At 43.1% G+C, this 13,139-nt stretch overlaps 1 long non-coding RNA gene across 1 annotated transcript in view; it reads right to left on the reverse strand.

Annotated features, from left to right (window-relative positions):
- Nucleotides 1-7,873, reverse strand: part of LOC139187134 (uncharacterized) — a 46,013-nt gene extending 38,140 nt beyond the window's left edge. Inside the window, exon 1 of the long non-coding RNA XR_011570772.1 lies at nt 7,649-7,873. This is a non-coding gene — a long non-coding RNA (uncharacterized lncRNA). The remainder of the gene's footprint in view (nt 1-7,648) is intronic.
- Nucleotides 7,874-13,139: the final 5,266 nt, after the last annotated feature.

The following is a 13,139-nucleotide window of genomic DNA, read 5'->3' on the forward strand; positions in this document are numbered from 1 at the left end:
GACCCCATGGACTGTAGACTACCAGGCTTCTCTGTCCATGGGATTCTCCAGCAAGAATACTGGAGTGGGTTGCCATTTCCTTCTCCAGGGGATCTTCCTAACCCAGGGATCTAACCCAGGTCTCCCACATTGCAGACAGACACTTTACCCTCTGAGCCACCAGGGAAGAATCACTAACCACTAAAACTCATTGGCTGTTAGTTCCAAGCCCTGTGTTAATATATTAAATTTATAAATTTAAACATCACAATAACCTGATCCATTAGAGATTATGTTCTCCTATTTTCAGATGAAATAATTAAGTGATAGTTACATAGCTACAAGTGACAAAATCAAACTGCGGGTCCGGGCAATATGTGAAAGCCCCTGCCCTTCAACACCATCTTCTACTTCCTCTCTAGATTCCTCTCTAGCACCCAGAGCTAGATGAGTCCAAAGCCATGCTCCTGACCATGAGATTTGTCTCAAGTATAGAATGCAGGGGGCAAGTCCATGAGATATGCAAATGTTGGGAGCTGAGCCTGAAGCTGGTATGGATTCAGGGATCACAGTGCACCTCCCGGCCAGGAACATTCCAGAGCAAAGAGGAAGTGAGCATAAAAGGTTAGGCTGAGGAAGTGACAGACCTCCAAAAAAGGAAGGTGAAAGGACTGCTGACAGAGAGCAGAGACCCACAGCGAATCCCAGGTCCCTGAGCTTGGGGAACCACCCACACTTCTGATGCAGCAGTATCTGAGTGGAAAGCATTGCTCCAGCCACACACAGGATAAGCTAGCAGAGTCCCAACCTCTCAGACCAGGAGAGATATTGACAATAGACACCTGGCAGATCCTTGCTGGCCCCTCCCTGCCCTCTTCAGGTCATGGTTCCCACTCACTCTTCATCCCAACACTGCTAGCCCTGAAACTGATGCTGTAAGGCAACCCCGCTAGGTCAGTTCACTCTCTAAGCTCTTAACCCCCTCATACCCTACTAACAATATGCCCATGATAGGATGAAATCAGTGACCCACATCTTGTCTGGAATCCCCAATCCCTTCTGTCCACCTGCAAGCTTTCTGTGTATCCTCCGTGATCTAGTATCTCAAAGGTCACATCCCCTGTGAAAAATTCCTCTCTTTCCAGGACCCCAGCACTTTATGCATCCCACTCTTAGGGCAGCAATCAAACTCTTACTATTTTGTAGGGTTTCAATCACTTCTGGACTAAATTGTTGACAGCTAGGAATATGTTTTGTTTATTGTTGCATCCGCTATGGTGCCTAGTTCATTACCTGCCTTAGAGTAGGAGCTCAGTAAATGTGGAAGGAAGGGGGGAAGGAAAGGGGTAGAGGAGAAAGAAGGAGATTAGGAGGGAAGAGAAGTGAGAAGGGAGGAGGGCAGGAAGAGCAGAAGAAAAGAAAGAGAGAAGGAAGAAGGAAGAGAAGGAAGGAGGGACAGGGGAAAAGAGAAGAGGCCTTGGCATTTATTATGCCATACCTCTGACCTTTCTTATGCTCAGCACCCAAACTTCAGTTCCCAATACGGACCCACGTGGAATCTGGTCTTGACTTGTGTTCATGTCTCTAGATTTAGAGGAAATCAAGAGGAAGCACATCTCTCAGAACTTCTTACCCACCAGGGAGCCAAAGGAAGTCACTAGAGGTAAAAGAGAGGCAGCTGGGGAAGGAAAAGGACATGGAATTTTAAGGTTCAAGATTTATGTCCCAGTCCCAGCCATTTTTACTTTGGATCTGTCCCTGCCCTTCAGCTTCCCTCTTTATAAAAGGGCAATAGTGTCATCTCCTTCCAGGGAGTGTGGTGAGGATATAATTAAAAATACAAAGCGTGTGAAAGTGTGCTGCGGTGGGAGCACACCATGCGGATGTTGTTTCTTATTCCAATGAGTGTCTCCATCACGTCCGACTCCCTCGGAGGCAGAGCGATGTGAGTCACTGCCCTCCCGGGAATCTGGCTCAAGGGTAACCACCTGCCTTCTTCAGGGGCCATGTCCTCAAGCCTCCCATGGCAGCCTCAAATGAGGAAGCCAACCCAGGATGCGTTTTGTGTAGCTCTTAGAACTCACCTCAGCTGACCAAGAAGGAGAAAGGAAGGAGGAGATGCAGAAGCTGCAAAAGCCTCCTGGGTGCGAGCCACTCTAGAATAGCTCTTCCCAAGCTCTGCAAGAGGCCTCGCCACTGAGGAAAATGCCGGAAAAATGCCGGCTAATTTCAGAGGCTCCACGTTGGTGGGCCAACAGCCCAGGGAGAATGAGCAATTATGATTTCCATCTAAGCAACATATGCTGTTTGCTGGCCTCTTTCGAACAGCTGTAGGTTAGTTGCTGTTAAGATTAGTCTCCTTCTCTCCTCCATATTTCAGAATTCAAATTAAACTAAAATAACAGCACCTGCTGAACAAAAACCCCATTGGAAATGTGTCCTCGTACACAATTACTGCAGGGAGGCTGGTCACCATTGTTACCCGCCTATTCTTCCTGAATGGGAACGGCAGCGAAGTTTCCCAGGCAGCTGCAGCAATTCAATTGTATAACTGGAGCTGGCCCCATGCCAACCCTCAAGAACTCAAGTGGCACCAAAAGATACTATATTGATTTGCAATCGAACATAATAGGCCATCAGCTTAATTATTACTGAAGTGACAAGGTTCTGGGTATTTCATATTTATATTTCAGGGCCTGTGAAGGATGAATGTAAATCTTTTAAATGCACAGATTTGCATATCTTCAGAAGGGTTGAGTGCTCTTATTACATTCATAGCCTTTGAAAGACCAAAAGGACTGGCTATTGAACTCAGGTTGCCAGATCCCATCGGCATTTGCTTGGATGAAGAGACAAAAGGCATAAAATGGAAACTGCTTTTAGTCCAAAAAAAATAAAAGAAAAAACCAAAAAAGTGAAGCCCACTACTCAACTGCATCAAACTCAGACCTCTACTGGGCCTTTGAAAGCAGATTAGTTACGGGGCTCATTGGGACAGAGGCATTTGGTCACTGAGAAATAAAACCAATGACTTCTTGGATCCATGAGGCCCCCTTCTGTTCTCTCCTTCCAGCCTGTTCTGGGCTTTTGCACGTTGGTAGAACCTTTAGCGCTGCTGAGATGTGGGAAAGGAAAAGATAGGATGAAATAGAAGTTGACACACCAAATAGCTACTATATATACATTTGCACCACACTGAGATCAAAGTTGCAGAGAAATGGTCTCATCTAATCCCATGATCATCAACCCTCCTTCCCATACCTTCTATTAGGACTTCTCACCCTAGCAAAATTTTAGACCCATTCCAAATTCCCCCTACCCCTCACTCTCTAGATCCAATAAGTTGTCAAATTTTATAGATTCCTTCTCCTGAGTCCCCCTTAATCTTTGCTCTCTGTCCCCTCAGCCAGATCTCAAGAAAGAGCCTGGACTCATAAGCTCTTCCTATTACATATTCCAGCTTCCCTCTCTCTTACTGGATCTCAGTCTACTCTCTATCCTGCCTTCAGAGGACATTTCTGAAAAGGCTGGGAACGTATGGTTCTCCTGCCTAAAACCCTTCACGGGCACCCATTTCACTTTGTTCATCTGTGTGTTATAAAACTGACTTTACTAAAACCTCACTTTATGCTTTACATGTCTTCTGCCTCTACTCAGGGGGCCTCACAGTCAGAAAACGTGCCTTTAATTCTCTTTATCCCTAGGACCTAGGTGAAGACCTGTAATGCAGGAAGTGTTCAGTAACTGTTGGTTGATTCTTTATCCTCAAGGAACATCAGACATGTACTGAACATCTATGGTATGTGAGATTTGTTCCATGCATGAAACAAATGGCCTTTGCCATATGGGAATCCAAGGCCTAGGACCAAGACACTGCTATCAGCACAGCTGCCTATGAATGACCAAAGGAACAGTTGAAGCATCAAATGTTCTCAGAACACAGATCAGCAGATTTGTGGCCTAGTATGTTTTTGAGAAAACAGAAATTCTGAAATTCTGAAATCCTATTATTGAAGAAGCAGGGCTATTTGAATTACCTCTTTCAATCTCTATATTTTATAGGTAAGCAAATTGAGAACCTAAAAAGTAAGATTTATATGTTTATAAGAGTAGTAGGAATTCTGACTCCTAAATCCAGATTCCTTCCCACTATGTGTTACGAGATGTAGGGCTTGATTTGACATGGAATTGGGAGAATATTCCAGGGATGGCTCTAACCATCCCTACCACCCTCAGCAACATTAATATCACCACCGCTTTCATCAGCCCAATCCCCAGCACCACTTTTTTGACCACCATTGTCTGTACTTCCCTGACAGTGCTCCAGCCCCACTCCTTCCTTCATCCCCAGCACCGTGACTTGCACCAGAAAGATCTCTGGGTTGAGGAAAAAGCGGAATGAGAAAGTGTTTTCCTCTTGTTCCCATCATCTTTACCACTTTCACTCCTGCCTCTGTTGTCCTCCGTATTTTGGAGCATCTGGACATTTCCTGTCTTTTCACATCCTGGGCTCTGGCACTGTCAAAGGGCCATTGTGATAACCTTCCTACTCTAGGAAGCATTTTTTTATTCACCTGAACTAAGAAGTTCTCTTTTATTCCAAGGGAGCTAGATCAAAGAGGATCCAGCAAAGAAAAAAGAAAGAGGAGAGAGGGCATTGTAAATTTGGGAAACCAAAATTCTCTCTACAAAGGTAATGGGGCAATAGGAGTTAAGATCTAATCTTTGAAGGTTCTGGGATTCCAGAAGGCCAACTTTACTCAGGTCAGGAAATATTGAGATGTTCTGCAGGAGAAAGTGAGATCCCTCTCTCTGACTCTTGAGTTCCCCATTGCTCTTTCCAACTTCTGCCTTTTAGGGGGACCACACATAGACCTTATAGGACATCCCTGGTGACTTAGTGGTAAAAAGTCCACCCGCCAATGCATGAGATATGGTTTGATCACTGGGCTAGGAATATCCCCTGGAGAAGGAAATGGCAACCCACTCCAGTATTCTTGCCTGGGAAATCCCATGGACAGAGGAGCCTGGTGGGCTAAAGTCCATGGGGTCACAAAAGAGTTAGACATGAATTAGCGACTAAACAACAACACTTAGACCTGCTTCTTTGGCTTATATCCTTGGGAAAGACCCAGCTTCTTCATCGACACCACCCAGGAGAGAAATCATGGGCTGGCAAAGACTCAGTCCCTAGAGTCCTCAGCAGCATCATCCCCATGACAGCCACTCCTGCCAGGCTGAGCACAAAGGAAGGCATTATCCTGCGAGGAGCAGAGGAGGCGCGGAGGACACCTGCTCAGGCAATTCTGTGATAAAAGGAAGTGAGGCTGAAAATTGGACAATTGTTACTAAGTAGCTGAGGACCCAGCTGAATGGGATTTTCCTTAATAAGGATGATAGATGCCAGCTTTAAAGGCAGATGGAGATTTTCCAGAATCTAGGGTTTCACTAGGAAGAGCAGGAGAGGAAGGTTGACCCAGGAAAGGACGTCTCTCTTATTCTCATGAAGAGGAAGGCACAGTGAGGGTCTTTCTTAGAGGCAGTGGAAGCATTTCACATGGGGCAGTATTGTTAAAGGCATAGTCTCCGTGGGCAACTTAGGGAGGTAGTGATCTCCGAGACTGAGAATGGGCTCCCTGACGATTAGCTACAAAGGACCAGACTCTCTTCTCTCTGCTTCCTAGGCCGGTAGACTGTGGAAATATAGGAGAGCACATAAAGTCCTGATTACAGCAAAACATTTGACAAAGTCTTTCTATCTTTTCTGGGATTCCCAGGTGGCTCAGTGGCAAAGAATCCACCTGCCAAAGCAGGAGACACAGGTTCAATCCCTGGGTGGGGAAGATCCCCTGGAGGAGGAAATGGCAACCCACTCCAATATTCTTGCCTGGAGAATCTCCATGGACAGAAGAGCCTGGCAGGCTACAGTCTAAGGGGTCGCAAGGAGTTGGACACAACTGAGTATGCACGTACCTTTTTTTTATCTTCTTGGAAGAGACGGACGCTAGGCTAACAAGTGGGATTTAGCACTAGTTACTACCTACAATTTATTGAGTGCCAAGTACCCTGGTGGCTCAGATGGTAAAGAATCTCCCTATAGTGTGGGAGACCCAGGTTCAATGCTTGGGTCCGGAAGATCCCCTGAAGAAGGAAATGGCTACCCACTCCAGTTTCTTACCTAGAGAATTCCATGGACAGAAGAGCCTGGGGTTACAGTCCATGGGGTCACAAGAGTTGGACACAACTCAGCAACTAACACTTTCACTTTCAAGCACCATACTGAGATTTCCATCCATGGCACCACTGAATCATCTCACTACCTCTTTATAAGTGAGGGAAGTGAGGCTCAGAGAGGTTTAGTAAACTCAGGGCAGCCCAGGTGGTTCTGGGCCACACTACTCCATAATGTTGTCTACAGTCTAGAATGGTAGACACACAGTGCCTGCTGTTCTCCTTACACCTGTAGACACACCAAAAACACACTTGTCACAATCATATACTGCTCTGACTCATACTCCCACGAGTGTGCACATGTGCACATACATGTTATGGGGCTTCCACATTATAACCTTGCAGTCTTGCATATTTTTACCTCCTGTCTCTGTCTAATGGACAGAGCTCCTCTCACCTCACTGCTAAAGTCAGGAAAGTTGTCTCACATCTCAGAAAAAGGCATTGATCATCTGGGATAATCTTCTAAAATCCAGTAGGCTGTGATGGATGAGGGTGAGGGAGCCAGGGCAGTGAGGCAAGGCCCTGTCACCACCAGCTTTGCAGACCAGAGAACACTCAAGGCCAATCCCTGTCCAGACTGCTGTCTGGGGGTCAAGGGGAAATGAGACAGAAAGACCCTGAGGGATCCATGGGTCAGGTGTGCATTCGGATTAGCAGTGTGACCAGTGAGGAGCAGTACCTGAATACCTCCAAACCACAGTGCCTCTATTATTAAGAAGGGGATAGACATGCTCATCAGGCTTCCCTGGTAGCCCAGCTGGTAAAGAATCTTCCTGTAATGCAGGAGACCCCAGTTTGATTCCTGGGTTGGCAATCAACCTAGAAGGAGGGCATGGCATCAACCAAGGAGGAGAATCCTCCCTGGAGGAGGGCATGGCAACCCAGTCCAGTATTCTTGCCTGGAGAATCCCCATGGACAGAGGAGTCTGGCGGGCTACAGTCTGTGGGGTCGCAGAGTTGGACATGACTGAGTGATTAAACACAGCACAGCACAGACATGCCTTTCACATAGCATTGCTCTAAGGATTGTACACAGGGTGGATGAGCACAGGGTTGGTGCTGAGTGCCTGTGCCTGACTAATAGCTAGCCCAGCCCATTCTGCCATGTTCCCATGCTGCCACCTTCTGATGCCAAAGCCTTCTCCATGGCAAGCTGCACCGCACACTGTCAACAGCCCCCAGGGAAAAGAAAGTGGCAGAGAGTCAGGGGGGTTGAGACCCTCAGCTGCTCCTGGAGAAGCAGGGCTGACAAGGCGAGGATTGTTTTTCTCCCCTGGTGTGAAGCATGTTGACTTGCTGTTGATAGATGGTGGGATGATACTAATTAAAATGCAGGCAGGTGTGAGGGTGCCTCTTAGAGCTGTACTCTCCCTGGGGGGAGGGGATGGCATCAAGACTCTGTTTTGTACCCACAGCAGCAGGAGTGTCCTCTTACCCTCTCCTTCCCCTTCTGAGAGCAGGAACGTCTTGGAGGAAACGTCTCAGTTTTTCTTTTTTGTCTCAGTTTTTCTTTCACAGAGGCACTGTGGAAGCCCAGGCACATCTTCCCATCCTGACCTGACGGGCAGGGGAGGAAAGGGATGTAGACTTTTACCATCTTTCATATATGTCACAAGGTCTGAAAAGATTCTGACTTTGAAGAAACTGCTCAAGGGAGCGCTTGCCTTCTCCGCTCTCTGCCAGCTCTGCCTCTGTCTCTAGTGGTAAGGACTGTGTGCAAGGACTCCCTCAGAGGGAAGACTCTGATAGCCAAAGGGAGAGCCCCACAGGTGCAAACTTTGCAGTGCTGGGTTTAGGTCCAGAAGTGCAGGGGCTGGATTTTGAACCGGGAGAATCAGTGACCAAAGCAAGGGCAGAGCAGGAGTAAGAAAGCAGAATGCAGAGTGGCTAATTCCTACAGCCATGGGCATGCCTAGCTCAGCTGTGGGGTGGGTTCCTTGTGCCTGAGCTAAGCTAGACTGCAAAAGACACAGATAAGCTTCCCTTTGATTCTCCTTCTTGCCTCTTCCTGAAAGAACAGGAAGTGACTCCTGTGGATTAGTATTGAAAATGATAGGAATTATTCAGGGTGGCAGCCACCAAGTGACATGACTGAAGTGGTAAAATCAAGATTCAAACACTTCCTTCATTGCTGGAAACAAGAACCTTGAACCACTCCATATCCTTAAACTTTATTTGAACAAGAGCCAGTGAGACTTCCCAAGGGTAAGTCCATTCAATACCCTATCTCTGCAAGCCCTCAAAAAAAAAAAAAAAAAAAAGTGGAAGGAAATAAGGGGGCAGATAAGGAGGCAACCAGACTTGTTGGTCCCTGAGCTTAGAACTCAAACCACAGACTTGATCTTCAACTTTCTGGGGCTTTCTTAACTGATTTGTAGAAAGTGATGAATTAGGTTAGGAAATATCTCACCATTCTTCAGTTCAGTCACTCAGTCGTGTCCAGCTCTTTGTGACACCATGGACTGCAGCATGCCAGTCTTCCCTGTCCATCACCAACTCCTGGAGCTTACTCAAACTCATGTCCATCAAGTCGGTGATGCCACCATCTTTCCCTCCTTCCTTTCCTTCTTTCCATCCTTCTTTTTCTTCTCAACTTTTCTCCTCCCCCAGCTCCAGAAATAATCTGACAATCTTCATTTGGGGTTTTTTAAATGTGTGTAATCATTTCTCTACCATCTGATCTGTAAATAGCAAGTTTAATGAGGATTGTCAGAAAACATTCCCCAGGGATGGGAATGACTTATAATGAAAATTGAACCAAAGTCCTTTCTAGGCCTAAGAGCTAAAACTGCTAACACTGAGGATTATTTTGGAAGTGTTGAAGAAAAGACAAGGTGAAGCCCAAAGGAAATCTCTGTAGATTCAGGAGACCTTTCCTGTGAGCCCCATCTCACCTAGGGACACATTTCTTGGTCCCTAGAGCTCAAATTCCTTCTCCCAGTCACACATCAGGATATCTCATATCATTAGATTATAATTGAGTATATTATCCCAAACTATGCTGCTGGAAAGAAACATTCAATGAAAATAAGCAGAAAGATATTTCCAAATATGGTTTTAACCTCAACTTTTTGCTGGGAGATGCTGTTGTCTCTTTTGTTCTACTTCCCAGGTCAGGTTTTATTACTGTATTTTTAAATAACTAGTGGAAGAAAACTGAACAAAGCAGGGAAAAGTTCTAATTTTGGAGTTTGGGCCTCCAGAACTGTGAGAAATAGGTTTCTGTTGTTTATAAGCTACTTAGTCAATAGTATTTTGTTATAGCAGTCCAACTAGACTAAGACATCATTTATAAAAGGATTCCAGAAAGTGAAACAAAGCAGATGGATGATCAAAGAAACAATCGATGACTTCCTCACACTAAGGTGGAGAAGGCGATGGCACCCCACTCCAGTACTCTTGCCTGGAAAATCCCATGGATGGAGGAGGCTTGTTGGCTGCAGTCCATGGGGTCGCGAAGAGTCGGACTCGACTGAGCGACTTCACTTTCACTTTTCACTTTCATGCATTGGAGAAGGAAAATGGCAACCCACTCCAGTGTTCTTGCCTGGAGAATCCCAGGGATGGGGAAGCCTAGTGGGCTGCCGTCTATGGGGTCACACAGAGTCAGACACGACTGAGGCGACTTAGCAGCAGCAGCAGCAGCAGTCACATAAGGTCAAATTTAGACCTGTAGAACCGAATCCGTGATTGAACACCCTGGTAGAAATGATAAAAGGAGATATGCTCTAAAGTATATTTTGGCAACATGTTTGAATTTCCAGCAGTAGAAAACAAAAATTAAAAAGCTCAAGATTTCTGATTTTTTAAAAAATGGCCGATTGAACACTTGCCTTTAGTTTTATTTCCTCTTGAAATCTCACTAAAATGAGAGTCAAATAATGTTTAAAAACAAAGTTTAAAATGACATAGAAAGATAATGATAAAAATAATAGCAATGAAATTTGGGAAGCTAAGGAAGTAGATGGATGAGTGTTACTGACACCGCAGACAGGAAAGCTGGATCCTAACTGCCAGCAAGAGAATATACCATAGGACACTATAAAATCACAAGAATCAGTAGCTACTTATGGGATTTGGGTAGATGGTGTTAAGAAGAGACTAAAATAAGGACTGGCTAAATTCTGTTAAGAATTCAAATAGCATATACTCATACTATTTAAAGTTATAGAGTACATTTCTTAAAACCAGTTTAAAAAGTTTAAAGTTGTGCCTCTGTTTAGCAGAAATGGGAGAAGGTTGGGGCTATATTATTTTGTCTTATTTTGGGTTACAAGTCTTTATTTATATGACAAGCCTTGTGGAAGACACCAGAGAACAGTGCCTGTCTTCATGGCTACTAGAATTTACAGGTGAGGATGGGATAGAGGAATTGCTATGTAATGTTCATGTGCCTCGTTATCATGGAGAAATAAAAATTCAATATACTTTAAGAAAAATACAGATAATCATTATTAGAATAATAGAATGGATAGTTATCTAATCAATGGAAAATTTTTTCTATTGATATATAGAAATAGAAATGAAGTTATCTAAATACTATTTATAGGTAATGTTCTAAAACTAGATTGATCTAGAAAGGTTCTCAGGAATAGAGATATACTAATGGATGTGAGAGTTGGACTGTGAAGAAAGCTGTGTGCCAAAGAATTGATGCTTTTGAACTGTGGTGTTGGAGAAGACTCTTGAGAGTCCCTTGGACTGCAAGGAGATCCAATCAGTCCATTCTGAAGGAGATCAGCCCTGGGATTTCTTTGGAGAGAATGATGCTGAAGCTGAAACTCCAGTACTTTGGCCACCTCATGTGAAGAGTTGACTTTTTGGAAAAGACTCTGATGCTGGGAGGGATTGGGGGCAGGAGGAGAAGGGGACGACAGAGGATGAGATGGCTGGATGGCATCACTGACTCTATGGATGTGAGTCTGAGTGAACTCCTGGAGTTGGTGATGGACAGGGAGGCCTGGTGTGCTGCGATTCACGGGGTCGCAAAGAGTTGGACATGACTGAGCGACTGAACTGAACTGAAGGAAACACACACACAAATAGTCCTATTAGAACTTAAATTAAAATTCATGTAACATAAAGATAAAAGAAAGTAGAATGTTACTTAATATTGATTAGACTATACAACCTAGAATTAAGTATTATTACCATTTTAAGCTACTAAATACCTTAGTATTGAAATATTTTAAAAGCTGTTAGAATTATGAAGAGAAGTTAATAAAATTATAGTGTGACTCAAAAAATCTCATTTTTTTTTATAGTGTAAGTACTTGGCAAGTGAACAAAGTAAAAATTAAGTTGAAAAAGTTGCTTAAACTAAATTGAAAAATATATATACTACAAACAGAAGACTCATTATTTTCCAAAATTCATCACATTTTCACAAAAATAGTTTTCTCCTAATCTACTAGTAAAGCCTCAACAAATTGTTCACGTTTGAAACTATACATTCTGTTTTCTAAAAATACAATGCAATAAAACTAGACATTAACAAATCTCACCAGAAACCATGAAAGGAAGAAGTGGGTGGAATATTTTAGAGTGTTGAAAGGAAGATCATCAATCTTGAATTTTATAGCCAGAAAAATGTATTTCTCAAAACAGAAAAATGAAGACTTTCTTAGACCAACCAAAACTGAGGGAATTCAGTATCAGAAGATCTGCCCTGAAAGAAATGTTAAAAGTTCTTCAAAGAGAAGAAAAATAATATAGATCATAAATTTGGATCTACATAAAGAAAGGCATAATGCCAGAGAAAGAATAAATGAAGATTAAATTAAATATTTTATTTTTCTTATTCTAATTAATCTAAAAGGTAATAATTTGTTTACAGTAATAATGTAATATTTTGGATGATAACAGAATAAGTACAATCTAGAAATGTAAGACAACAATGACCTAGGAGACAGGAGGGAGGAATTGGGAATACTCCATTGAGTACTTACACTACATATGAAGTGTTATGGGAAATCATTAAAAAAAAAAACTAAAGAAATATAATTGATATACTAAGAGAGAAGACACAACTAAATTGTACAAAGTGCTCAATTAAAATAAGTGGAGGCATAAAAGACAAGGGAAAGGAAACAAAGTACAATGAATAGACACAATTACAAACAGTGGACATTAATCCAACTGTATCAATAATAACTTCAAATATTAATAGTCTAAACACATGAATTCAAAGACAGAGAGTGCTAGAGTACATAAAAAAACAGGACCCAACCTGTGTGAAACTCACTTTCACACAGTTGTGTCCAGTCTTGTCCAACTCTTTGTAACCCCATGGACTATAGCCCACCAGGCTCTTTTGTCCATGGAATTCTCCAGACAAGAATACTGGAGTGGGTTGCCATTTCCTTCTCCAGAGGGTTTAAAGTAAAGTAATAAAAGAGATATATATATATATACATACTGTGTTAAAAACTGACCAAAACAAATCTAGAGTAGTTCTATAAATTAGAGGCAAAGCCAATTTCAGAACAAGAAAAATTATCAGAGAAAAGGAGGAGCGTTACATAATAATACAGTGACCAGTTCTTCCACAAGATACCACAGTCTTTAATATGTATGGACTGTAGCCTGGCCTTCACTATCTCCCAGACGGTCGGTCGCCTGGCAGGCTACAGTTCATGGGGTGGCCAAAGAGTTGGACACAACTTAGTCACTAAACAGCAACAATAGTAGAGAGGTAGCTTGCAAATTCCCAAATATTTATATATTAAACAAGATACTTCTGAATAACATATGGATCAAAGAAGAAGTCTCAAGAGAAGATTTAAAATATCTTCAACTATAATTGACCCTTGAACAGCAGTTATACATCTGTACATATGGCCCTCCATCCCTACAGTTCCTCTGCATCTATGGATTTAACCAATCATAGACTTGTAGTAAAAGTAGTATTGTAGTACTGTAGTATT

This window comes from Bos indicus, chromosome 15 (genome assembly GCF_029378745.1).
Source record: "Bos indicus isolate NIAB-ARS_2022 breed Sahiwal x Tharparkar chromosome 15, NIAB-ARS_B.indTharparkar_mat_pri_1.0, whole genome shotgun sequence".
Taxonomy (NCBI): domain Eukaryota; kingdom Metazoa; phylum Chordata; class Mammalia; order Artiodactyla; family Bovidae; genus Bos; species Bos indicus.